Source organism: Saccopteryx bilineata, chromosome 4, assembly GCF_036850765.1.
Source record: "Saccopteryx bilineata isolate mSacBil1 chromosome 4, mSacBil1_pri_phased_curated, whole genome shotgun sequence".
NCBI classification, from domain to species: domain Eukaryota; kingdom Metazoa; phylum Chordata; class Mammalia; order Chiroptera; family Emballonuridae; genus Saccopteryx; species Saccopteryx bilineata.
Genome location: NC_089493.1, coordinates 126807985 through 126833741, shown reverse-complemented (window position 1 = coordinate 126833741; position 25757 = coordinate 126807985). Strand labels below are relative to the sequence as shown.

The following is a 25757-nucleotide window of genomic DNA, read 5'->3' as shown; positions in this document are numbered from 1 at the left end:
TGGCCAAGTGGCCTTCAGGGATTTTAAATGGACAGGAGCCTCCTCATGATAGCACATGCCCTACATAGCAAGACAGCCTCAGGATCACATGCAAATGGAAGTTTCTGATATAAGGTTCCCATCAGCCATTGTGATCGACAGTCTCTCCTGCCTCCCAGCACCTGTATGTCATACACATTAGATAAGAACTCCATGGGGGTTAAATCCTACTCTTTAGTTTGAATTGATCAGTCAGGCCATAGCTTGGGAACCCCAAAGCACTCCACCTATGGACCCTTAAAGAAGGCATGTGCCCTGGTTCTGCCTCTCACTGTCTGCACTCTGCGTTGACCCCCATGTGGCCCAGAGGTGTGCTGACTTTCCTCCAGGACCTTGGAGTAACGAACCTCTCCATTTCCATTTCTCTTGTGGTCTCTTGAGGAACTACAGCTTGTCACCTGGCACCCTCTGCTCCTCTGAATAAATGTACATTTCACAAAGTCATAACATAAACAGAATCCAAGATATTAAAAGAATAATGCATCCTAATCAGGTGGAGATGATGGCAGGAATGGAGACAGTTTAACATTAGGAGACACAGTAATAATAATTCATCATATTAGTAAGTTTAAGAAGGAAAATCATAATGTGACATATATTCTAGATAAAACATTCAATGATATAAGAGACTCCCGTCACACGGTAACAGTCGCCCTATCCCTGCCCAAGAGCTTACATCCTGCTGAACAAAGAAATACCAACAGCGTCCTCAGTTGTCAAGAACAAGACAAAGATACAAAGGGTTCATTCTTATTTAACTTCTCACTAGAAGTAGTAGCCTATATAATTAGATCAGAAGAAGAAACTAGAGCTAAAAATATTGATTAGGAGAAGATAAAATTATCACCATTTGTAGATGATACAGTTATGTAGTCAAAAGAAAAAATAATTAAAAACTATCAAGCTAGTAAACAACTCTAGAAGATAATAAAATAGAAAAATTACACAGAATTCAGTAACTTTCATAGTTGCAAACAATAACCAGGTTGAAGATAGAATGTAAGAACAGATCCCATTTGAAAAAGCAATAAAAATAAACAAATCAATTTCAAAATGTGGAAGTCACTTATACAGCTCTTTAAAATGATTCTGAAGTTCCCAAAAGAAAACTGGACCAAATTGAAAAGCATACCATGCTCTTGAATTGTATACATTTAACATGATCTTAATACAAGTATCAACAGTTTTTCCCCCCTTGGAACTACAGGGATCTACATCCGCAATTCTGCACTGGGCTCTAGGAGGACTGCAAACATAAGGCAAACAGGAATTGTCCTAGGCCATGTTGCTTGGAAACTCATATTCTGGTTGACACTTTCTTGTGTTTACAACTATTAAAATACTAAAAAAAAAAAAAAAAAAAAAAAAAATCTATGTATCCCAAGAGTCAAAAAAAGCATCTGGGTTTAGCAACAAAGAGGCTACTGCTGATCATCTAGAAAGTGGTTCCCGTAAAGGAGTGGAGCTAGAAACCTGTGTGCCTCTTAGAAAAAGCCACTCACTTTAGTGCCCAAAGGAAAAGCAACAGCACTTCTTGCCTGATTACAGGAAGCTTAACTGATATTAAACAAACAAACAAACTCACCTCTTGCTCCAACTGCATAAAAAAACTGTATAAAATACATAGACACACCCAAAAATTTCACTAGCCAAATTCAGCATAAGAAAAGGAAATCCTGAGGCATCATAAATAAAGAGGAAATGCCAAGTCAGAATGCTTCACTGGCATAAAGCCAGACATTGCAGAGTCAGGAGACCTGAATCAATCCTGCGGGGGTGAGATCCTAATGCAATTCTAACACATGATTGAGACTGTAGCCACCTCTTCCCGGCTGAAAGGGAGCTGGGCCTGAGTGGTTTCTCTGCACAGAGCTGGAAGTTTTATAAACTGGGGGGAGGCTATTCAACTGATGGTGTCTTCAAAACCTGAGACCCTAACATAAATCATGGTCAAATCCTGGGGAAAGCTATAGCATCTCCAACAGATAAATCAGCAGTCTTCCTCCAGGCACTCCTATTGAACTAGGGCAGGTGGGTCTCCCCTGCAAGAGGGCTCCTGCAAAACCCTCCCACACCCCAAAACTGCAGAGCGTGGGAGAGGGGCCAGCACATGAGCCAGCATCAGCACTTACAACCAGGGTGTTCCCCCGAGCTGCAGACGAGCGGCCACACTGAAAAGATTTTCCAATATGATTTCTAAAAATGTTCCCAAAGATAGAGGAAAGAGTGGGGGGAAAATAACAACAAAACCAGGGAAGAAACTGGGCATCAGGGAGTAGATAGCTGGTTCCAACGGAAGTTTTGGTAAGAGGTAAGTGACGACTGTATTCCAGGTGCTAAAATGGAACAACGATAATTAGCTGGGAAAAAGAACACCTACTAAGAGCTAATTATGTGCCAGGCAGGACCCTAAAATGTAACTTTCACATATAATTCCTACAATAACTGCCCTGTGGGATAAAATCACTATCCCTCCTCCCTTATTTTAGGAGAGAGGAGGGGAGATAGGAGGCAGACTCCTGCATGCGCCCAGACTGGGATCCACCTGGCAACCCCAAGCTGGAGTACTGAGCTATTCTCAGCCCCTGGGGGTACGCTTGACCCAATCGAAGCACTGGCTGCAGCAGGAGAGAAGAGAGAAAGAGAGAGAAAGGAGAAAGAGAGAAGGGAGAGAGGGGGAGGGGAGAAGCAGATGGTTACTTCTCCTGTGTCTGGACCAGGAATCAAACCCGGAACATACATATGCCAGGCTGACACTATTCATTGAGCCACCGGTCAGGGTCATTATTGCTTATTTTTAAACTGGGTCTCAGAGAATTAACTTTTCCAAGGTCACACAACTAGAATTGGAACCCCAAGCTAGGAAAGAGGGAGACACAATACGAAGCTACTAATATATACTGCTCAAAAAAATTAGGGGATATTTCAAAACGAATATGAAGTGATAAAATGTCCCCTAATTTTTGTGAGCAGTTTATGTGTTTATGTGTGTGTGTGTGTACACATAGAATTGAGGGCTTAAGATCTCCAAAAAGGGAAAACTAAAGAAAGTTAAGAGTAAAAGAGGATGCATACCACTTAAGCTCTCACCCTGAGAAAAAGACATATTTTGAGATGGAGAGGAGGATGCGTAAGGTTGCTGAAGACTAACTATGTGAACATCCCCAAATATATAATGCTAGCATCCATCCCCAAACTGGAATCATCTCCTACTCATGCAATTATTTTAGCAGGAGAGGAAAAAATGATCTGACTTCAATTTGCTCAGCATTTCTTTTCTAAAAAAGAACATTTACCACAAGAAATTACTGTGAAAGCAGAGCTATTCCTGGTTTCAAAGGTTTTTAATCATGAAGTGGTATTTGACGATGTAATTATTTCCACAGGCTGAAAACCAAGCATCACTGAGCAGTACCAGCAACTGAATATGACCACAGAGAAAATGGTTTGCATTGCTGATACACATGGTCGCTAATCTTATAGGAATAACACCAAAATATATGTTAATGATGTCTTGCCATCCTAGGAGAGGCACTGTACAATAATGTAGGAAACACAGTTTTATGCTCAGTGTTGTTCTCAGAGTGGGGTGACCTTGGACCTGGGCTGTGGTCTCCCCTTCACAGAAGGTGGAAGAAGGAGTCTAGGACCTTCATGCACTTCTGAGTCCAAATTCCACCTTACTCAGGCCTCCTTCTGCACAGCAGGGCTGGTATCAAAATGCTCTGCAAGGCAACAGTGAGCGCAATTTTCCCTTAATGACCTCAAAATGTTTTAAAGATAAATTTGCAATAAGTTCCTCTTCTATACCACGAAACCACAATCATTGTGAGCCAAAAATAGTTAAAGATGATGAACTGTAACTCTACCATGGAGGAAAAATCAATCACAGAAAAAATTACTTGGAGGGTTTCCAGTTCAACCTTGTCAGCTTAGCGATAAGGACAGTAAGATAGACATGAAGAGCAGACCCTGGCCAAGAACCCGTGCCTTCCATTTATCAGTCAGGACCAAACCCTTGATCAGAATCCCGTGACCTCTTTTTTTTTTTTTTTTTTTTTTTTTTTGTATTTTTCTGAAATGAGAAGCGGGGAGGCAGACAGATTCCCACATGCACCCAACCAGGATCCACCCGGCAATCCCACTATGCTCTGCTCATCTGGGCAGCTACTCCATTGAGGCCAGAGCCATTCTAGTGCCTGAGGCAGAGGCCATGGAGCCATCCTCAGTGCCCAGGCCAACTTTGCTCCAATGGAGCCTTGGCTGAGGGAGGGGAAGAGAGGGGGAGGGGTGGAGAAGCAGATGGGCGCTTCTCCTGTGTGCCCTGGCTGAGACTTGAACTCAAGACTTCCACACACTGGGCCGACACTCTACTGCTCAGCCAACCGGCCAGGGCTCCCACGACCTCTTTTAAACTGGAATGCTTCTGTCTCAGGAGAGTACTGACTCCAGGTCTCCTGCCATCGTGAATTCCCTGTAGTATCATGGATAAGTTACTTCACATCTCTAAGGCTCAGTTTCCTCACCTATACAATCAGGGCCCCAAAACTCACAGTTCAACCAAGCAAAGAGTTGAGATTAAAGATATGATGAGAAGGAAGCACCAGAAGAAATGTGAGGCAGATGATGTTACCTTTAGCCCCCTCATTGGAGTTGAGACTAAGCTCTGCCTTCAGGTCTGGTTTGAAAGTCCATCTCTGGGCAATCGTGCTTAAAACACACACTCCTTCTGAGCCTTGGTTCCCTCATGTTTAAATCTGGAATAATAATAGATGCCTATCTCATTGGAAAAAACAACTTAGAAAAAGACCCATAGCCGGTTTATTCTTCTGATGTTACCCATGAAAATAGCGGCATGCATACCTTTCTGAAATCAAATCTAGAAAAGTGAAACCATTCTTTGGTGGATGTTCCTCATGATCAAACTGCTGGGGGTGGGGAGTGGGGGATCAGTAAAATCAGTAGACAAGATTTCCCAGTGGTCGGAGCATGAGGAACTTTGCAGAAGATATTCCAAAAGCTTCCGTTTGGGAATGTAGCCTTGCTTCCATCTCAGTGTCCAACCCTGAAAAGGCTCAGGTCCAGAGAGCAGCCATGTGCTGGGCACCGTGTGCAACAGACACCATGGTCACACCGACCTGAAGGCCTGCTGCTGTGTCCTCACTCTCACGGGGCTCACCCCCCAAGGTGGGCAGAGTGGATGCTGATGCCCTGCTCCAGGAGAAGAAGCCGAGGCTGTGGAAGTTTCTTTCCTGAGTAACTCGCCAACCAATTGAACGCTGCTCTGTGACACAACCCTGCTTCTCCCTCCTACCTGACCAGGTTGAAGAACATTACCCTTACGAAGTAAAACATCTGTCAAAAGCCAATACACCTCAATGTTAGTAATCAAAACCATTTTATCCATTGTGAAACCAAGATATCAAGTAAGATATAAGCTGTGCATGCACATATGTTCCCACATATAAAGTGTGGGGAAGTGTAAGAAGGTACTTGGAAGAACTGAGGGGTTTGACACTGTGTGACTGCTCTGACGGTCCAAGACCACAGCCAGCCCACCTTGGCCGCTGTGTCTCCCCTCTCTGGGTCCCTCTGTATCCCTGAATGATGCTTTAATATTTTGTATTCCTTGCACAAAATATTTTTATTGGCAATCCCAACACTTATTCTCATCCCCAACCTTTTTTTAAAATTGATTTTAATTAATTGTGTTTACATAGATTCTAGTGTTGCCCTGAATGCACCCCTCCCCCGTATTCTCAACATCTCCCTTGTCCCCCTCCCCATAGCGCCCTCCCCCCTTCCCTTCAGCTTTATCTCATCCTATCATCCCCTTTCCCTCTGTTCTCTTTTCCTCTTGTCCTTTTGATCTCTCCTCTGTCTCAATTCCATACCTCAGTTCACATTGTTCATTGGATTCCTCAAATGAGTGAGGTCGTATGATATTTTTCTTTTTCTGTCTGGCTTATTTCACTTAACATAATAGTTTCCAGGTCCATCCATGTTGTCACAAAAGGTAAGATTTCCTTTTTTTTCATGGCCCCATAGTATTCCATTATATATATGTACCAAGGCTTTTTAATCCATTCGTCCGCTGACGGACACTTGGGCTGTTTCCAGATCTTTGCTATTGTGAACAATGCTGCTATAAACATGGGGGTACAGTTCTGCTTCTCAAACAGTGCTATGGTATTCTTTGGGTATATCCCTAAAAGTGGGATAGCTGGGTCAAAAGGCAGTTTGATTTTTAATTTTTTGAGGAATCTCCATACTGTTTTCCACAGTGGCTGCACCAGTCTGCATTCCCACCAGCAGTGCAGGAGGGTTCCCTTTCCTCCACATCCTCGCCAGCACTTACTCTGTGTTGTTTTGTGGATGAGTGCCATACTGACTGGTGTGAGGCGATATCTCATTGTGGTTTTAATTTGCATTTCTCTAATGATTAGTGATGTTGAGTCTTTTTTCATATGCCTATTGGTCATCTGTATGTCCTCTTTGGAGAAGTGTCTATTCAGTTCTTTTGCCCATTTTTGATTGGACTGTTTATCTTCCCGGTGTTGAGTTTTACAAGTTCTTTATAAATTTTGGTTATTAACCTCTTATCAGACGTATTGTCAAATATGTTCTCCCATTGTGTAGTTTGTCTTTTTATTCTGTTCTTATTGTCTTTAGCTGTGCAAAAGCTTTTTAGTTTGATATAGTCCCATTTGTTTATCCTGTCTTTTATTTCACTTCCCCGTGGAGATAAATCAGCAAATATATTTCTGCAAGAGATGTCATGAGCTTATTACCTATGTTTTCTTCTAAGATGCTTATGGTTTCACGGCTTACATTTAAGTCTTTTATCCATTTTGAGTTGATTTTTGTGAACGGTGTAAGTTGGTGGTCTAGTTTCATTTTTTTGCAGGTAACTGTCCAATTTTCCCAACACCATTTGTTGAAGAGGCTGTCTTTATTCCATTGTATGCTCTTACCTCCTTTTTCAAATATCAGTTTTCCATAAAGGTGTGGGTTTATTTCTGGGTTCTCTGTTCTGTTTCATTAATCTATATGCCTGTTCTTATGCCAGTACCAAGCTGTTTTGAGTACAATGGCCTTGTAGTATAACTTGATATCAGGAAGTGTGACACCTCTCACTTTATTCTTCCTTTTCAAGATTGCTGAGGCTATTTGTGTTCTTTTTTCGTTCCATATACATTTTTGGGATATGTGTTCTATATCTTTGAAGTATGTCATTGGTATTTTAATTGGTATTGCATTGAATTTATAAATTGCTTTGGGTAATATAGACATTTTAATGATGATTATTCTTCCTAACCATGAGCACGATATATACTTCAACTTGTTTGTATCTTCCTTGATTTCTTTTATCAATGTTTTATAATATTCCGATCACAAGTCTTTAATCTCCTTGGTTAAATTTACTCCTAGGTACTTTATTTTTTTGGTTGCAACAGTGAAGGGGATTGTTTCCTTAATTTCTATTTTTTTGTTGGTGTATAAAAATGCCTCTTATTTCTGAGTATTAATTTTTATATCCTGCCACCTTGTTGAATTCATTTATCAGGTCCAGTAGTTTTTTGACTGAGACTTTAGGGTTTTCTATATACAATATCATTTATAATCTGCAAATAGTGATAGTCTTACCTCTTCTTTTCCCATTTAGATGCCTTTTATTTCTTCTTCTTGTCTGATTGCGGTGGCTAGGACTTCCAGGGCTATGTTGAATAGAGTGGTGAAAGGGGGCACCTTGCCTTGTTCCTGATCTTAATGAGATTACTTTTAATTTTTGCCTACTGAGTATGATGTTGGCTGTGGGTTTGTCATAGATGGTCTTTATTATGTTGAGATATGTTCCCTGTATTCCTACTTTGCTGAGAGTTTTGATCATGAATGGGTGCTGGATTTTATCAAATGCTTTTTTTACATCTATTGAAATTATCATGTGGTTTTTCTCCTTCCTTTTGTTCATGTAATGAATCACATTGATCGATTTGCGAATATTGTACCAGCCTTGCCTTCCCAGAATAAATCCCACTTGATCATGGTGTATGATTTTTTTCATATATTGCTGGATTCGGTTGGCTAATACTTTGTTGAGGTTTTAGCATCTAGATTCATCAGGGATATTGGCCTATACTTTTCTTTTTTGTGTTGTCTTTGCCTGGTTTTGGAATCAGAATTATGCTCGCCTCATAAAAGGAGCTTGGAAGTCTTCCTTCCTCTTGAATTTTTTGAAATAGGTTGAGAAGGATAGGAGTTAGTTCTTCGTTCAATATTTGGTAGAATTCACTTGTGAAGCCATTGCGCCCCGGGCTTTTGTTTGTTGGGTTTTTTTTTATTACTGTTTCGATCTCATTTGTTGTAATCAGTCTGTTTAGGGTTTCTGATTCTTCAAGATTGATTTTTAAAATATTGTATGTTTCAAGGAATTTGTCCATTTTATCTAGGTTGTCTAATTTTTTTGGCATACAGTTCTTCATAGTATTTTCTTACAATATTTTGTATTTCTGTTGTGTCAGTTGTTATTTCTCCACTCTCATTTCTAATTTTATTTATTTGAGTCCTCTCCTTTTTTCTCTTGGTGAGTCTAGTTAAAGGTTCATTGATCTTGTTTACCTTTTCAAAGAACCAGCTTCTTGTTTTATTGATCCTCTGTATTGGTTTTTTTTAGCCTCTATGTCATTTATTTCTGCTCTGATCTTTATTATTTCCTTCCTTCTACTACCTCTGGGCTTTACTGGTTGTTCATTTTCTAGTTCTTTTAGACGCAGGGTTAAGTTTTTTATTTGAGCTTTTTTTTAGCTTCTTAAGGTATGACTGCAATGCTATGAACTTCCCTCTCAGTACTGCTTTTACTGAGTCCCAAAAATTTTGAGTTGTATGCTCATTATCATTTGTTTCTAGGAATTTTTAAATTTCTTCTTTGATCTCATTGTTAACCCATTCATTATTTAATAACATACAATTTAGTTTCCACGTGTTTGAGAATTTTTGAATTTTTCTGTTGTGGTTATTTCTAGTTTTATGCCATTGTGGTCAGAGAAGATGCTTGATATGATTTGAATCTTCTTAAATTTGTAGAGACTACTTTTGTGCCCTAACAAGTGGTCTATCCTAGAGAATGTACCATGAGCACTTGAAAAGAATGTATAGGTGCTAGGTGAAAGGTTCTAAAGATATCTACCTAATCGAGTTGATCTAGTGTGTCCTTTAAGTCTGCTGTTTCTTTGTTAATTTTCTTTCTTGAGGATCTATCAAGTGATGTTAGTGGGGTATTGAAATCCCCTACTATTATAGTATTGCTGTTGATCTCACCCTTTATATCCATCAAAGTCTGCTTTATATATTTAAGTGCTCCTATATTAGGTATGTAGATATTTATAATGGTTATATCTTCCTGTTGGATTGCTCCTTTTATCATTATGTAGTGACCTTCTTTATCTCTTACTATAGCCTTTGTTTTAAAGTCCATTTTGCCTGATATATGTATTGCTACCCCAGCTTTTTTTTCATTTTCATTTGCATGAAATAATTTTTTCCATCCTTTTACCTTCAGTCTATGTGCATCTTTTGTTTTAAGGTGTGTCTCTTGCAGACAGCATAGATATGGGTCCTGTTTTCTTATCCACGCAGCTACCCTATGTCTTTTGATTGGATTATTTAATCCATTTACATTTAAGGTTATTATTGATATGTAGTTGTTTATTGCCATTTTATTCTTTAAAGCTGTATTCCTCTTTTGCTATATTCTTTTCCCCCTTTGATCTGTTTACAACAGGCCCCTTAACATTTCTTGTAGCATTGCTTTGGTTGTAATGAATTCCTTGAGTTTTTTTTTTTTTGTTTTTTTTTTGTCTGGGAAGCTTTTTATTTCTCCTTCCATTTTAAATGATAGCCTTGCTGGATAAAGTAGTCTTGGTTATAGGCTCTTGTTCTGCATGACTTTGAATATTTCTGGCTATTCCCTTCTGTCCTCAAGTGTTTCTGTTGAGAAGTCGGATGTCATCCTTATGGGGGCTCCTTTGTAGGTGATAGCCTTTTTTTCTCAAGCAGCTTTTAATATTTTCTCTTTATCACTTAGCTTTGGTATTTTTATTATGATGTGTCTTGGTGTAGATTTCTCTGGGTTTCTCTTCAATGGAATTCTCTGTGCTTCTTGAAGTTTTGTGACTTTTTCCCACATCAATTTAGGAAAGTTTTCAGCTATAAGTTGATTGAACAGAGTCTCTATCCCTTGTTCTTTCTCTTCTTCTTCAGGAACCCCTATGATGCAGATGTTATTTCTCTTCATATTGTCACAGAGCTCTCTTAGAATTTCCTTAGGCTTTTTGAGTCTCTTTTATTTTTTCTGCTCTGCTTCTGTGCCTTTGTTTATCTTGTCCTCTAACTCTCTGATTTGATCCTCAGCTCCATCTATCCTGCTTTTAATTCCTTCCATTGTGGTCTTCATTTCTGATATTGTATTTGTCATTTATGACTGATTTTTTTTTATTATTTCAATGTCCTTTTATATACTTGCTATCTCTTTATTTAGTTGTTTGTTATGATCATCTATTGTTGTTCTAAGATCTTTGAGCATCCTAACAATCATTATTTTAAACTCTGAATCTGGTAATTTGGTTATATCTGACTCATTCAAGTCTTTTTCTGGAGATTTCTCTTGATTCATTTGTGTTGCATTTCTCTGCCTTCCTATTTTTTCTGTGTATAAGGGTGTGCCACTGGAGTGAGTGGGTGTGGCCTCTGTGTTTACTAGGTGTGATCTGTCTGCAGTTCTACCACCCCCTCTGCTGCTGCCTGGGGCGTTCGGGTATGGGCGTTGCCAGTGCCGGTGGGCTGTGGCTGTTGCTGTTGTTTCCGCCTCTTCTCCATGGGATGGGCTGTGTTCACGTGCCCAGGTCTACAAGCCTCAGCCTTTGCCTCATCGCCACGGGTGGGGCTGCAAGCCACGCAAGGGGGCCACAAGCCTCAGCACTACAGGCTGTGGTGAGTACCTTTCCCCAACCCTTTTTTAAAAGGTCTTCAGAAATACCCACTTTCCCAGTCTCCCACCCCCCCCACCCCCAATAGCTAAGGATGGGCATGCCAACAGTTCTGGCTAATGAGATATAAGCTGAGCTGGGTTTGGGGCGGGGGTGGTGGTGGTGGCAGTTAAGAGAAAGTTTTGATTTCTTGCTAAAAGTTATAGTATTGTCCCTTCCATTTTCTTGCTGTTGTGAACTCAGATGTGGTGGCTGGAGTTGCAGCTGTCATCTAGTGATCACGGGAGAAAAGTTACTTCCCACCTGCAGACTTTTTGTTATGAGATGAAAATAGATCCCCTTCCCTTTTTTTAGCATGCACACATGTGTGAGGGAGACAAGGACAGACAGATAGGAAGGGAGAGAGATGAGAAGCATCAACTCATAGTTGAGGCACCTTAGTTGTTCATTGATTACTTTCTCATATGTGCCTTTACTGGGGGCAGGGCCTCCAGCCGAGCCAGTGACCCCTTGCTCAAGCCAATGACCTTGGGTGCAAGCCAGTGACCTTGAGGTTTTGTATCTGGTCCTCAGCATCCCAGACTAATGCATTATCCACTGCCTGGCCAGGAGGCAATAAATCCCTCTTGGTTTCAGCCACTGTAAGTTGGTTTCAATTACTTGTAGCCATACACATGACTGAACAATACATACGGCTGTGATCCAGGCCCTTTTGTGAAGGGAGTGTAGTCAGAAAAGCAGGGATCGTTTTTCTCCCCCATGTTGTCGTTGGACGTTGGGAAGGGCACTTTCCATTCTGGGCCATTTTTTCTGGTGTGAAAAGAATGAATTTTCGAGGGATGGCTGGCAACACGTGGAGACTCTCAACCTTCTCACTATTCGTCATGGGAATTCACCCCAAACATCTGTTTATTAGACACCAGTGTTCTCATAAACATCTCCAGCATGAAAAACTGGCTTAATGAGGCAAGAAAATAATCAACAGACACAGTGAAATAAGAGATTGCTCTGTCATTGAAGCATATATATATATGTTGTTTTCTTCTCCCTTCCTCCGTTTTGCTTGGGAATTAAAGGAGTCAAAGAACCAATGAAAAGGAGGGGATGGGGCTACAGTAGGGGGAAGAACAAAATACTAGGGAAGTGGAAAAGAGAGAGAAAAAATGAATGAGTCAGGAAGAGAAACGTCTGCTTCCTCTATCTGGGCAGCCCGTGTCAGAAAGAGTCCTTCCCTGCTGCTCTGGGGCCTCAGCTGCTTACAGAAATCCTGCCGGCTCTGTGACAGAATCGATCCACTTCTATTTTCAAACCTTAATACCTGTTTAGACATTTTTTACTTTCTCAGGAATTCTGAAGGTCTTACATGCAGATTTTATAGGAAGGACTCTCAGATTTTATAACCTTACTCAAAGCTAAGGGGTATCAGTCAGTAGCTTCCATATGAGCCCAATAATCTGGTATTCCAAAGTCATCAGATGACCTTATCCAGAATCTCTGAGAATGAATTGGGGCTTCTTATATCACAGGGTCTAAAGGTTACATTTAAAGCCAATATTTATCATTAATTTTTTTTCTCTCAATCAAATATAGGGTTTTGTTTTGTTTTTTGACTTAGTAAATATCCTCCTTTTTCCTCTCCTGAAAACAATCTCACAAAAATTAGTAAAAAAAAAACACAACAAAAAACCATTCCCGTACAATTGTTTTGTTTTAAAACAAGTCAAACAAAGGCAGTCTAGTCCTATATATGAAATTTAAAACTTATATGCTTTTTGACTCTTGACCAAATTTCACTTGCATGAATTTATCCTAAAAAAGAACACAAAACCAATCAGGCGTGTGGACTGTATGCACAGGAGTGTGGTGGCAATGCTTATAATAACGGTAAGTGGGGACAGACAACCTGTGCTAGATTAGATCTGGGGTTGGAAATTTTTACTCTTAGTAAATTCCTTTCCCCTGACTTCAGGCTAGGCCATATGACTTACTGTGACCAATGAAACATTTCAGACCAAGAGGCCACCCAAGGCTTAAAAAGCATTTCTGCGACTTTTTGTCATCGCCATGGGAGGAATGTACACCATGAGGTGCCTCAGGATGAGATGACCCCAGGAGGGTGCAGGACTCCTGGGACAGCATCCCCCACCTCACTGCATAGCAGTGCTGCCCCTGACATTCTGCAAACTCCTGAAGAAAGAGTTAAGTGCTCACCTCTGGTGGCACTGAGATTTTTGTGGCTGTCTGTTATGCAGCATTATGATGGCCATAGTTGACCAATACACAATCAAAATGTCAAAAAACAAGGAATTTAATAAATCGTGATACTTATGAGTGTTATGATAGTGAACTACTTAATAAATTGACCTGGAAAATATCTAAACTATATTAAGAAAAAAGCAAGTTACAAACATGTATGTAAAGCATGAATCCTTTCTTATATAAAACATATATACATACATGTGTTTACATGTACAGGTAAGAAATACACCAAATGTTGGCAGTGTTTTTCACTGAGTGGTAGAAATATAAATATTTTCACTTTCTTCCTTCTAAATACCTGCCTTTTTTATATTAAGAAGTAAACTTATAGCAATTTTAAGACAATGAAAATAAAAAAGTTGTGTCTAGGAAAATAAATAAAACGTGTAGAAATCTGCCTTCATTTGCCAGGTATCGTTCAAAAGTTATTTTCTTCTCCTAAAGACTTATAAGGTTGTTTTTTTTTAATCTGACAACAGAAAGCTGCAGTATGTTTCAAAAAATTAAATCAAATTCCCATCAGCATACCCAAACAGCCTTTCCTTTTGTTCTCCAAATTTCCCTGCTTCTGACCTTACATCAACTAATGAAAAGTCTTTGTGTCAGACTTTGAGTAGCATATCTGTGAATTAGTCCCCATACCATTCCCAAAGGTCAAGTTGGCCTTTTACCTCACCTCCTTGATCTAGCCATAAAATCCCCAATCCAGAAGCAATGATTAGGAAAGTGCAAACTCTAATAAAAGTAATTTAATTAGTGTCAAGGAATGAGAAAGCTTACCCAATTGAAAGGCCTATGGTTTGGTTTCAGACACAGAAGCTGCAAGCATGATTAATAGCATAGACAAGATGACACAGGGAATGGGATTTAAGTCTGCTGGTACTTCCTGGTGAAATACGTTCATCTAATACCTCACTGAGGTGCAGGGGAGGCATTGAAAACATCTGACAAAAAAAATCTGCAAGTGATCAGACAGCATTCACAGATCCCAAATGTGGCTTGCAAAGAAAGAAAATACTCTGCTCAATTTTCCTGCAGTGTCCCTGTCCCCCTGGCCAGCCACCACACTGTTAGGGGCCTGCTGCTCTCATAGTTGTGTCAGTTACAAGACATGAAGGAGACCTGTGGTTTCAAGAAATATTAAAGACCTTTTGGGCACTAGTTTTGAAAGACCCCATGGAGCTTGGAAGATACTCAGCGTGGTTTCCTGGACTGTGATTGCGATGACCATCCCCTAAGTGGAGGAGCCGACCTCCTTCAAGTACAGTGACCTGCAGAACCTAGCCAAGAGTCTGGGCCTTCGAGCTACCCTGAGGGCAGGCAAGTTGCTAAAAGCCTTGAAAGCCCACCTGAAACAGGAAACAAGAAAAGAAAATGAAAATCAGGATGAAAGTCAAACTTCTGCATCCTCTTATGATGAGACTGAGATACAGACTAGCAACCAGGAACTAGCTGAGAGGGAACTAGCTGGCTATGTCACCAAAACAAGGAGAAGGCACAGGACTGTCCACAGGAATCCTGACTTCCAGCAGGGTCATTCAGAGATAAAAACAAGTAATCCCATTGAGTTCCAGAATCAAAAAAAGCAGGAAAACCAGACTCTCAGAACTACAGCAGGAGCACCTCTACCAGATGAGAATCAAGGAGACTTTAAGAAGCTTCATGAGGCCTGTTTTAAGGAAATGGAGTCCATTGATCAATATGTCATGAGAAAAAAGAAACATTTTGAACAACGCAATTTATTTAATGAACCGAAGAAGCAATCTGTCAGTAAGGAAGTGGTGGCAACTCCAATTGGTCTCAAAGGAAGACTCTTTATGGCTTGTACTCCCGCAAGCCAGGGACACTGGTAAGGCCGGGCCCAGGGCACTGCGGATCAGAGTACCTCGGGTGTGAACGGGTCAGTCAAGCACTCCAGACTCTCAGGAACTAGAACGAATGTCAGGTTTTCAGCCACCACCAAAGATAATGAGTACAAGCATTCACTGACCAAAACTCCAGCCAGAAAGTCTCCACATGTGACTATATCTGGAATACCCCAAAAAGCCAGGGTATGGTTGGAACAAACAACTTAAAGCCCACAAAGGGGAATTCTGCTCCAGTTATTGCCCCACTGCAGTTGACAGCTGAAGCAGCAGACTCCGGTCTCCAACAGAAAACCAGTGTTTGATCTCAAAGCAAGTTTGTCTCGTCCCCTCACCTATGAGCCACACAAAGGAAAACTGAAACCATGGGGACAATCTAAAGAAAATAAATGTCCAAATTACCATGTAAACAGAGTTATCTTCCACAAGAAAACTTACTAGCAACCTCGTTTCCAGACCAGGGAGGAGCAATGGAAGAAGCACGAACAAGAACGGAAGGAGAAAAAAGCAAAGGTTTTGGGAACTCGGAGGGGCCTCATTATGGCTGCAGATTAATAGTTTCACATCCTGTAAATATTCCTCTATTCTGAACCTTTTTTGTACATAATTTTATAGTCCTTCCCACTTTAGTAAAAGACCTTTTTCTGCTCTCAACTTTGTTCATAATATGTAGTGTTGGTGGGTTCTTCACATACTGGGAAGATATGACTACCTTAAAGCTTACAATTTCTTCTAAATGGTTTTAACCTAAGTCCCTGTACAACTCAGTTCTCTAGTAAGACCCAGCCTATATTCTTTTTTTATATCCTATAAATTCTTGAGCTAGATTTTTAATGTCGAGTTCTTGCTGCTGCCTCTAATATTAATAGAATTGCAATTCTCTTCTAGGCAAGAACATTTACCTGATGGCAGCTAGTTATACCATAAGCTTTAGTAGAAACTGAACAGTAAGCTGGGAAAAACAACCTCTTCTTTCTCTAGAGAATCTAGTCATCTTAATGAAACTGTGGGCCTTAAGGGTTGGTTATGGCATCAATGTTTTACCAATGCAAAGTGGTTCTTTTTCAAGCTTATGTACCTTCATGTAATTGCCATCTCACTCAATATATACTTTTTTTTTTTTTTTTGCATTTTTCTGAAGCTGGAAACGGAGAGACAGTCAGACAGACTCCTGCATGCGCCCGACTGGGATCCACCCGGCACGCCCACCAGGGGCGACGCTCTGCCCACCAGGGGGTGATGCTCTGCCCATCCTGGGCGTCGCCATGTTGCGACCAGAGCCACTCTAGCGCCTGAGGCAGAGGCCAAGGAGCCAACCCCAGCGCCCGGGCCATCTTTGCTCCAATGGAGCCTTGGCTGCGGGAGGGGAAGAGAGAGACAGAGAGGAAGGTGCGGCGGAGGGGTGGAGAAGCAAATGGGCGCTTCTCCTGTGTGCCCTGGCCGGGAATCAAACCCGGGTCCTCCGCACACTAGGCCGACGCTCTACTACCGAGCCAACCGGCCAGGGCTCAATATATTCTTAAAAACAAATCCTCTAACATGGACAAGAGTGTGGTAGTTACCAGGGGTGGGGGGAGGGAGGACATGGGAGGGAGGGAGGGAGAGAGTTAGGGGGAGGGGGAGGGGCACAGAGAACTAGATAGAGGGTGACGGAGGACAATCTGACGTTGGGCGAGGGGTATGCAACATAATTTAATGACAAAATAACCTAGACATGTTTTCTTTGAATATATGTACCCTGATTTATTAATGTCATCCCATTACCATTAATAAAAATTTATTAAAAAAAAAAAAAAAGATTACCTGAAAAAAAAAAAACAACAAATCCTCTATAGCTCATTCTAGCCTTGCTTATTTAACAATATACAGGGCCATATTAAAAGTTGAGGACTGCTGCTTTAAGGATTGAGTTGCTTAGCATCATATTCATGTTTGTTGCACCTAAATTGAGCTTCTCAGTTTTGTACTGCTTCCGATGTTCATAAATAAAGTTTTTCTCAAGGTGGTAAAAAAAAAAAAAAAAAAAAAAGACCTGTTGGCCTGCAGAAAAATGACAGAAACGTTCATCTCCGGTAACAGCAAATAGTCCCTTTCTCTAATGGCCCTTTAAGGAAGCACAGTGAGGGACAGGTTCCAGGGTACTTTGCCACACTGCTCAGGGTCTAGAGGAAGGCCCAGATGATTCATGTCCCTTGCAATCACTCATTTGGTTGCCAGGGACCTCCCATTATCAGAAAAGATTTTTGTTGTTGTTGTTATATGTTACATAATTATAGGGAGGGTGTATGTTTTAAATCACCTAAAAATGACTTGAAGTTTGGTTGTTGAAATTCTCTTCAGCTGAAATTCAAGATCTAAACTTCTCTTCACAATGCTGCACTATATTATGACAGGTAACTAAAAGTGCTGTAGTTTGATTTTGTTAATATTTAATACATCCTTCAGGTAGAATTCACCAAATCATGTCCTCAATGACAGTGGATTTTTTACCTTTATAAACTTGGGGACCAGTGACATAGCCTGCCGGAAATGAGAACACGAAACGAATAAAATTTTATCTTACTGCATACAACAGTGCAACACAGAATACAAGCTGGTGTTTGATTTCTGAACTCCACATGTACGATGCATTGAATAGCACTTAAGTTTGTCCAAATGCTTTTTGTCTACTGCACATGATTTGTGAATGCTCTACATAGTGAAAAAGGTTGTTTGAACAAGCATACAAGTTCCAAAGATATCTAAGACAACCTCAATAGTATTTTCATCAATGATACAGGCTGATGAGTGGCTATCACCCTGAGTATAAGTGAATTCAACTAAGAGCATTGGGCCTACAATCTTTATACAACAACTCTTTTGTAGACCGGCACAAAATTTCTGGCAGACCAATGGTTGAAAAATACTGCCCTACGACAAATTGCATCTTTCTACTTAATAAATATGTCTCTACAGATATTGCATGTGAGTGGTCACTTATTAATACATGAGGATGGAGGGTATACTTCTTCATATTGTTATATCCCATCTTACAGGAGGCTTAACTAAGTATATGCAACCATACAAGATCATGTAAATTAAAAATAAGTAGATACATAACATGGCTAGTAGTGGCATCAGCAGAAAACACATACTGTTTGCCTTCCCATGTGCTTGCTTGAGGTCGGTTTGGAGTTCTCTGCACTCATGTGATACAGGATTTACAGGACCAGGGCTGGCTCCTCGCTCAGAATGAAGACAGCTAAACCCAAGGGACATTCTCCTCTGGGTCCTCACGAAAAGGCTGCCGCAGAACCTGATGAGCAACATCTTTAAGGAAAACAGTGCACAGCAACACCCAGAGGTTTCACAGGGCTGCTCCTTCCAACAGCCCTCCAGGAAGGCTGAGAGCACAAGCCCCCTCCCTCAGGGATCAGAACAGTTTGATCTGGGCACACGACTCTGCCGCATCGCCCCTGATCCAGGGACAGACGTGGGAGCAGGCAGAATGATGGCTTGTAATCATTTCTTAGGCTACAGAACACTGTATTTATTTATTTATTTATTTATTTATTTATTTATTTATTTATTTATTTTTATTTTTTATTTTTTGTATTTTCCAGAAGCTGGAAACGTGAGGCAGTCAGACAGACTCCGTCATGCACCCGAGGGATCCACCCGGCGTGCCCACCAAGGGGCGATGCTCTGCCCAACTGGGGCGTCGCTCTGTTGCAATCAGAGCCATTCTAGCGCCTGAGGCAGAGGCCACAGAGCCATCCTCAGCACCCGGGCAAACTTTGCTCCAGTGGAGCCTTGGCTGCGGGAGGGGGAGAGACAGAGAGGAAGGAGAGGGGGAGGGGTGGAGAAGCAGATGGGCGCTTCTCCTGTGTGCCCTGGCCGGGAATCGAACCCGGGACTCCTGCACACCAGGCCAACGCTCTACCACTGAGCCAACCGGCCAGGGCCCAGAACACTGTCTTTAAATAAAGACTTTCTTGGGAGTAAGAAACACAGAAAAGTGGGTTTGGGGAAGTGGATGGGAAGGGCAGTTTAGGGGTGCTGACAGCCAGGCTTTGGAGATACAAGCAGAATGGGAGATGCATGGGGATGTCTGGACTGCTATTGAAGCTTGGAGAGCCACCAGCATGAAGGAGAAGGCTGAAACAATGGGGAATAGCCCACCCAGCCAAGGGGTAAAAATAGAAGTGTCCGATGACCCACAGATAAGAGAGTTGCTCAAAAAGGAGAGGAAGCAAAGGCTTTTCTTTCTTTTTCTTCTTCTTTATATTATTTATTTATTTATTTTAGGTGAGAGGAGGGGAGATAGTAAGGGAGACTCCCGCATGTGCCCTGACCAGGATCCACCTGGCAACCCTATCTTGGGCCGATGCTTGAGTATTGAGCTATTTTTAGCACCTGAGGCTGAGTGTTTGGACCAACTGAGCCAACCTCAGCACCTGGGGCCATGCTAGAACCTATCGAGCCACTGGCTACAGGAGGGAAAGAGGGAGAGAAGGGGGAGAGGGTAGGAGAGAGAAGCAGATGGTCGCTTCTCCTGTGGCCCTGACTGGGAATCAAACCCAGGACATCTACACGCTGGGCTGATGCTCTATCACTGAGCCACCAGCCAGGGCGGCTTTTCTTTCTTTCTCCAATACATGCAGCATCAGGCTCCCAACGTGACTCCATGTTGTAATCCCAGTCCTGTCACTTTCAAGTGTCTCTTGCTACCTGCCTGTGCTTTCATTGTCCCAGCACGAGAGCAGCATTCAGTGTAGAGAAATGAACTTGAGACCTGGGTCGGTAGGGCAGCCCAGCCCCTTCCCTCCACCTCTGGGCTCCTTGGGGCAATTTCTCCACACAGTTTTCCTCACATAGGCACATATACTCACAGCTTTAGAAGCTGTCAGCTTGTGTTCTTATTCAAGTCCATATAAAGGAGGAGAGCAAGGCACCGTTCCATGGGGCCAGCCATGTTCCACAGGCAGCTGGTTCTGGCTGGCTCCACATGGGCCTGGAGCCTCTTCTCAGTGCTGTGACAACATGGCTCTGGTTTTTGAAATGCGGTGGATTACAAATGACTTGCATGTTTCCCTCTTTGCACAGTGCCTGCCATTTTAGAGACTGATCTGCATATATATCCCCACAGGCCACAGGTGATGCGTGTAAATGAGAGTGGGCATGGCCACATTCCCTAGAAGCCCGAGTTTAGATGGTGCTGGAGAAGTGAGGAGCTCTGCCCGCACCCTATGTGGGAGGGTGTCAGAGGACTTAACCTGAGCTCACCCTGAAAAGAAGGACAGCAGGCCTTCTTGAAGGTTTCTTCTTCGGGATTAAGACCATCCTAACGAAGAGGAAGATTGAAGACCACCTTGGGGCTGAGGGCAGCTGGTGCTTCCTGAGGGTCCCCATTCTATGAGTCAATGTCTCACGTTTCTGGAATGAGGGGATCAGCTGCTCAGCAGGAGGCTTGGCAATGACTCTGCTACAGGTTCCCTTTTGGGGTGCTAAAGGAGAGTGGTACTAGCAACTGCTTTGGACTTGGTAGCTGCCTTGAAGACAAACAGAACCTCTGGAGCAGCTGTCAGCCTAAGACATTGGGAGCTGTTTGAGGAAAGCTATGAGCAGCTGAGTGTCAGGAGCAGATAAGGGGTGGGACAAATAACCATCTGAAATGGACAGAGGCAAACAATAACCTGAGCTGCTGTTGGTGGAATGTCGGTGCTGTGTCACGCCCTTGGCTGAGCCCTTTGTATACATGTGTGGACTTATATAATCAAAATCGAATACTATGATCCAATCCCCGTTACATTGATATTACATTGATGAAGAAACTGCAGAAAGTCCCAGTTAGTAAGTGGCTGAGTGGGGATTTGAACTCAACACCCATTTCTTAGCCATTTCTTTTACTCGCTAACCCTGGGAGCTTGTTAAAAATGCAGACTCTTGGGATTCACATCTAAGGCCTCCCACACTCAAATCTGCATTTTAATAAGATCCCCATGTGATCTGGGCGCATCCAGGTCTGAGACACAGGACCCTAAAATCATTCTGCCACCGCTGGCTTAATTTAGAGTCACTGGCAAGGTCACACAATGGGAAATAACTACAGACCCGTTTAGATGAAAAGTAAACTGGGACAACCACTGTCAGAAACAATTTAGCAATATCTATTAAAATTTAAAATGCACATTCCCTTTAACCCAGAACTGCTACTTCGGGGACTTCATTCTACATATAAACTCCGACACGTGTGCAGAGATCTATAACAAAGGTCACAATTGTGTGGAATAGCAAACCTCAAAACCCATCATCAGGTGCAGCAGGCAGGTTCAAATTATGACTATCAGAGGGCTCGATAAAGGGGCTGTGAGCAACACTGTTGGGTAAGACAAAGAGGAAGTCACAGGGCAGTGGTTCTCAAACCTGAGGGTGCATCAGAATTACCTGGAGGGCTTGGTAAACAGACTGCTGGGCCCCAGGCCCTGACTATCTGATCTTCAGCCCGGGAACCTGCATTTCTCAGTGCCCTGGTGGCGCTAATTGTGCTGGTTCAGCACCACTCTTAGAGAAAATCACTTGCGTAGTGAAAAACCTTGGACTAGCAAGGGTGAAGGAGAAGCCCTCAGGCCCAATGGGACAAGGAGAGGGAGAGACTACTGGGACCCCAGAGGAGATGGTCATCCAGAGAACACCTAAGGTGACCTTGTAAGGAACAAGGCAAGGGGGAAAATATCCCAACCTCATGCTCATCCCTCCCTCCTGTCTCCTGTTCAGCTTCCCACTGGCCACAGGGTCTGGTGGTGCCCGAGGAAGGTAACACACAGCGGATTGCTTACAGGAAGCCATGGAGAACTCTGCAGATACGACCAAGAATAAAGTGTACTGTAATGCTGCCACTTGTGTTCAAACAGAGCAGCACGGCCCTGAAGGGCACAGGAGGCTGTGAACAAGGGGGGCCTGGCTCTGGGGCTCTGGGGTGCCAGGAGTGGGTGAAGCCTGACTGTGGAGGCGTCTGAGGGGCTAGTGGTTGGGTGCACCTCACCAGAGAACCACATAAAGAGGAGAGGGAGCCTCAGGAGGCTGCTCAGAAAGGTCCAGCACCAGTGGGCCTGAGAGGGGACCACAGGCCACCATGGAACCTCTTACATGGCCCTCCCTGAGGAGCCTCATTGGGTTAGGTTTCACCCTCAATGCACATTTGAACCACCAGGAAAGCTTTAAGAAATGCCACCTAGACTCGGGTCCTGAAAGTTCCTACTGAATCAGCCCAGGGTAGGGCCGGGCTTGTGAGTAAGGCTGCCCCAGCTGCACATCGCTGCGTCATGCGCTCCCACCCCAGCCACTCCAGACTCCGCCTCCCACACTCTTCATAGCCTGTCCCCAGGGTCCTTGCCACTCTCTCCTCTGCCCCAGAAGCTGTAGCAACAGGAATGGAGTGCTCTCTGCCTCTCTTCTCTGTGTAGTGCTATGAGCACACTGGTGAGACCCGGCCCCTGCCTCTGTCACAGTGGTATGAGCATATCAGGCCTTAGTACTGAAGCTGTTACTATTATTCAAGAAAACAGTAATATGCCAACAGGTCACCTTATAGATTTGAAGGCCTGGACACAGTAACTCTGATTCATCCAATCCACAGCCCCAGCAGGGGCTCTTAAAATAGTATTGAATGATGTAAAAACAGGTTAAGATTCACAAAACTGAACGAAGTCCATAAGAGCTGTGAAAAGATTGGGAAACATTAGGAAACAAACAAACAAACAAACAAACAAAAATCAACCCTAAGAATGCAGTATTTAAAACAGACCTCGGTAAGCAAGAGCATCTGCAACCGTGGGCCTGGGCGACCCAGCACTCTCCCCACCAGGGCTACGCAACAGCACAGCTCACAGCCCCCCAGGCTCCATTTCCTCCCCGTGCCGTTTTTCTAAATTTAGAATGCAAACTTTACCACTCACATCGTTTCAATTAAGCTGACATATGCTTTATGAGAATAACATCCTGTAAAATCAACCTCCTGGAAAATCCAGATGCTTGTTTCCAGCGAGCAGGACCGCGAAGATGCATCAGGAGAGGGGCTGTTTCTGGAACATTCATCTCAGAATGAAGGACAGTTCCTCAGGGAGGCCATCCTAGTTTGTCAGCTATGGAACTCTGCCTGTGAGTGAAGGCAGCGAAGCCTTTGTGAAGAAGAGCAGAGGAACCTTCCATTCGGAGGCTGTAAGTCACGGCTCTGAGGGAGGACAGAAGCAGGGACGTGAGGGCGGTCCTGAGCCTGTTGGAGAAGGTCCCACTCCGATAAGCCTTTCATAGGTACTTGGGACAATTAGTCTAGAATGAATTAACTTCAGCTGGTGGGGACAATGGCAGTGAAGGACAAACAATAGTAGTTAGTATTTAATGAACATCTAATGTGTACCAGACAGCATGTTGAGCACTTTACTGCATTAAGTTATAAAGACGAATTATTTACAACACTCCGAGACATGGCTGCTGCTAGTATGCACCTCCACAGAGATGGGTGAGTCACACAGTCCCTGGTTACACTGCTAGATGGTGGCCAGGCTGGAAATCCACGCCACTGTGTGACGGCAGAGGGCTCTCATAGCCAACGTTACTGGGCATGATGGGTTATCTTCCTGACAACATTGTGAGGAAGGTTTTATTAAACCCATTTTATAGATGAGGACCCTGAGGAGTAGAGAGTTTGGGGGACTCGCCTAAGGTGATAGGCTTCATATGTGGCTGAGCCAGGATCCGAACCCAGGTGTGTCTGAGCAGAGCCCTCCTTGCTCCTGAGCACTAGACTGTCCTTCTCCCTTCACACTATATGAGGCAAATTCTGACTGAGGTTGCAGAGAGGCCAGGGCAAGACCAAAGGGGGAGATGGGAAGTGGTGGGCTGGGAAGCCCTGGAACAGCACAGTGAGACCCAGTCTGCCAGCTCAGAGCCTGACCCTGGTGAGCAAGAGGGTCCAACGGAGAGGCCAGAGTGGAACACCCTATTCTCAGGGGATGAAACAAAAAGGATTTAGCACATTTACCATCACAAAGGGAGGAAGGGCTTCCTGTAAGGACATTCTGGAAACTCTGTCACCTGCCCCTCCGTCCATGTGTTTGCTGATGCCTCCACCTGCCTGCCCTAGTCCTCAGTTCTGAATCTCATCATGCAGAGGGCCAGTGTGCTCATGTTCGGGCCCCAGGGGCAGTAGTACGGGGGTTGGGACAGACCACAGGGGCAGTGGCCAGAGCAGAAAGCCAGGCTGGAACGGCCCATGACATAGGAAGGCAAGGGAATGCTCTGGAGATCTCAGGGCCCCAAACCAGCATGTTCTTTCTGCTTTTTCCTCAGAAATATTTTCTTTGCTTAGCCACAAAGCTCAAAAATAAAATACAAAAATAAAAATAACAGCCTGATAACTTTAAATATACCGCCAATCTTTTGAACTGGGTGAGTTTCAAGTCCTGACTCAGCTGCTCATAGCTTTGTGACCTTGAGCAAGTCAGTAAAGTTGTGTGACATGGTTTCCTTACCTGTGAAATGGGGACAATACTTCCTAATAAAGTGGTGATAAAAATTAAACAGATCAATACATGTAAAATGCTTAGACTGGCACCTGGCACTCCACCAAGTACACGTCAGCAATCGTCATCATCTTCTAGTGGTGGTCACTGGGTTGTCGAGGACACTCACACAGGGACTACAAAAGGGCAGCTCTCCTGAGGCTCTAAGTAGTCCAGCTCTAGGACAGAAACCTAAATTTTCAGTTTTCTGGAGCCCCCTGGGTGGGCAGTGGGTAGAACTCTGACAAGTTACCAAATCCTGTTCCATAATCTTTGGATGCAAATCATCATTGTAAATCAAGGGTCTGACTTTTTTAAAGATTAAGTTTATTGGGGTGACAGTGGTTAATAACATTACATACATTTCATGCGTACAACATTATATGATAATATGACATCTGTATTCCCTACTGCATGCTCACGATTCAAAGTACGGCTTCCTTCCATTACCATCCATTTGACCCCTCGCCCCTCTTCATCCTCTCTACTCCCCCATTACCACCATTCTATTGTCTGTATTTATGCATTTTGTTTTGCCAAAGCTCTGACTTTTAATAAACTAGTAGTAATTATAAATCACTTCTATAAAAAATGAATTTTATAAAAACATTACTTTAAATACTACTAGGTCTTAGGTTATGGGACCTCTTATACTTGTTACCTAAAGCTGAGAGGCTGTTTCATGACTTTAGGCCCTTGCACAACTTGGTCTCTGCCTGAACGTCTCCATGTCTCCATGTCTACTTCCACAGGCTTCATGAACTCCTACTCATACAGCAGAACCCAGCTCAGACATGCCATATGTGTCTCTTAGACATTGAGCAGATATTTATACAGTATGCTTTACTCTATAATATAATTGCTCATGTTTAGCTTTCCCCACTAGATAATGAGATCTGTGGAGACAAAGATCATGTTTCAGTCATCTTTGTGCCTTTGTTATGTAGCACATGGTGTTCGCAAATATCTCTGAAAAGCCTGCTCTGTGTCATGCACCACGTGAAGCACTGAGGAAGGACACAACAGCAAGAAAGATCAGTGTCGTGGAGCTCATGTGGAGGGAGATA

General features: G+C 43.0%; 1 protein-coding gene and 1 pseudogene across 1 annotated transcript in view; one reads left to right on the top strand and one right to left on the bottom strand.

The window, feature by feature from the left end:
• Positions 1-25757, bottom strand: part of THSD4 (thrombospondin type 1 domain containing 4) — a 692972-nt gene that overhangs the window by 312310 nt on the left and 354905 nt on the right. The gene's annotated exons all lie outside the window — the stretch shown is intronic.
• LOC136335162 (nucleolar and spindle-associated protein 1 pseudogene) lies at positions 14507-15703 on the top strand (annotated as a pseudogene).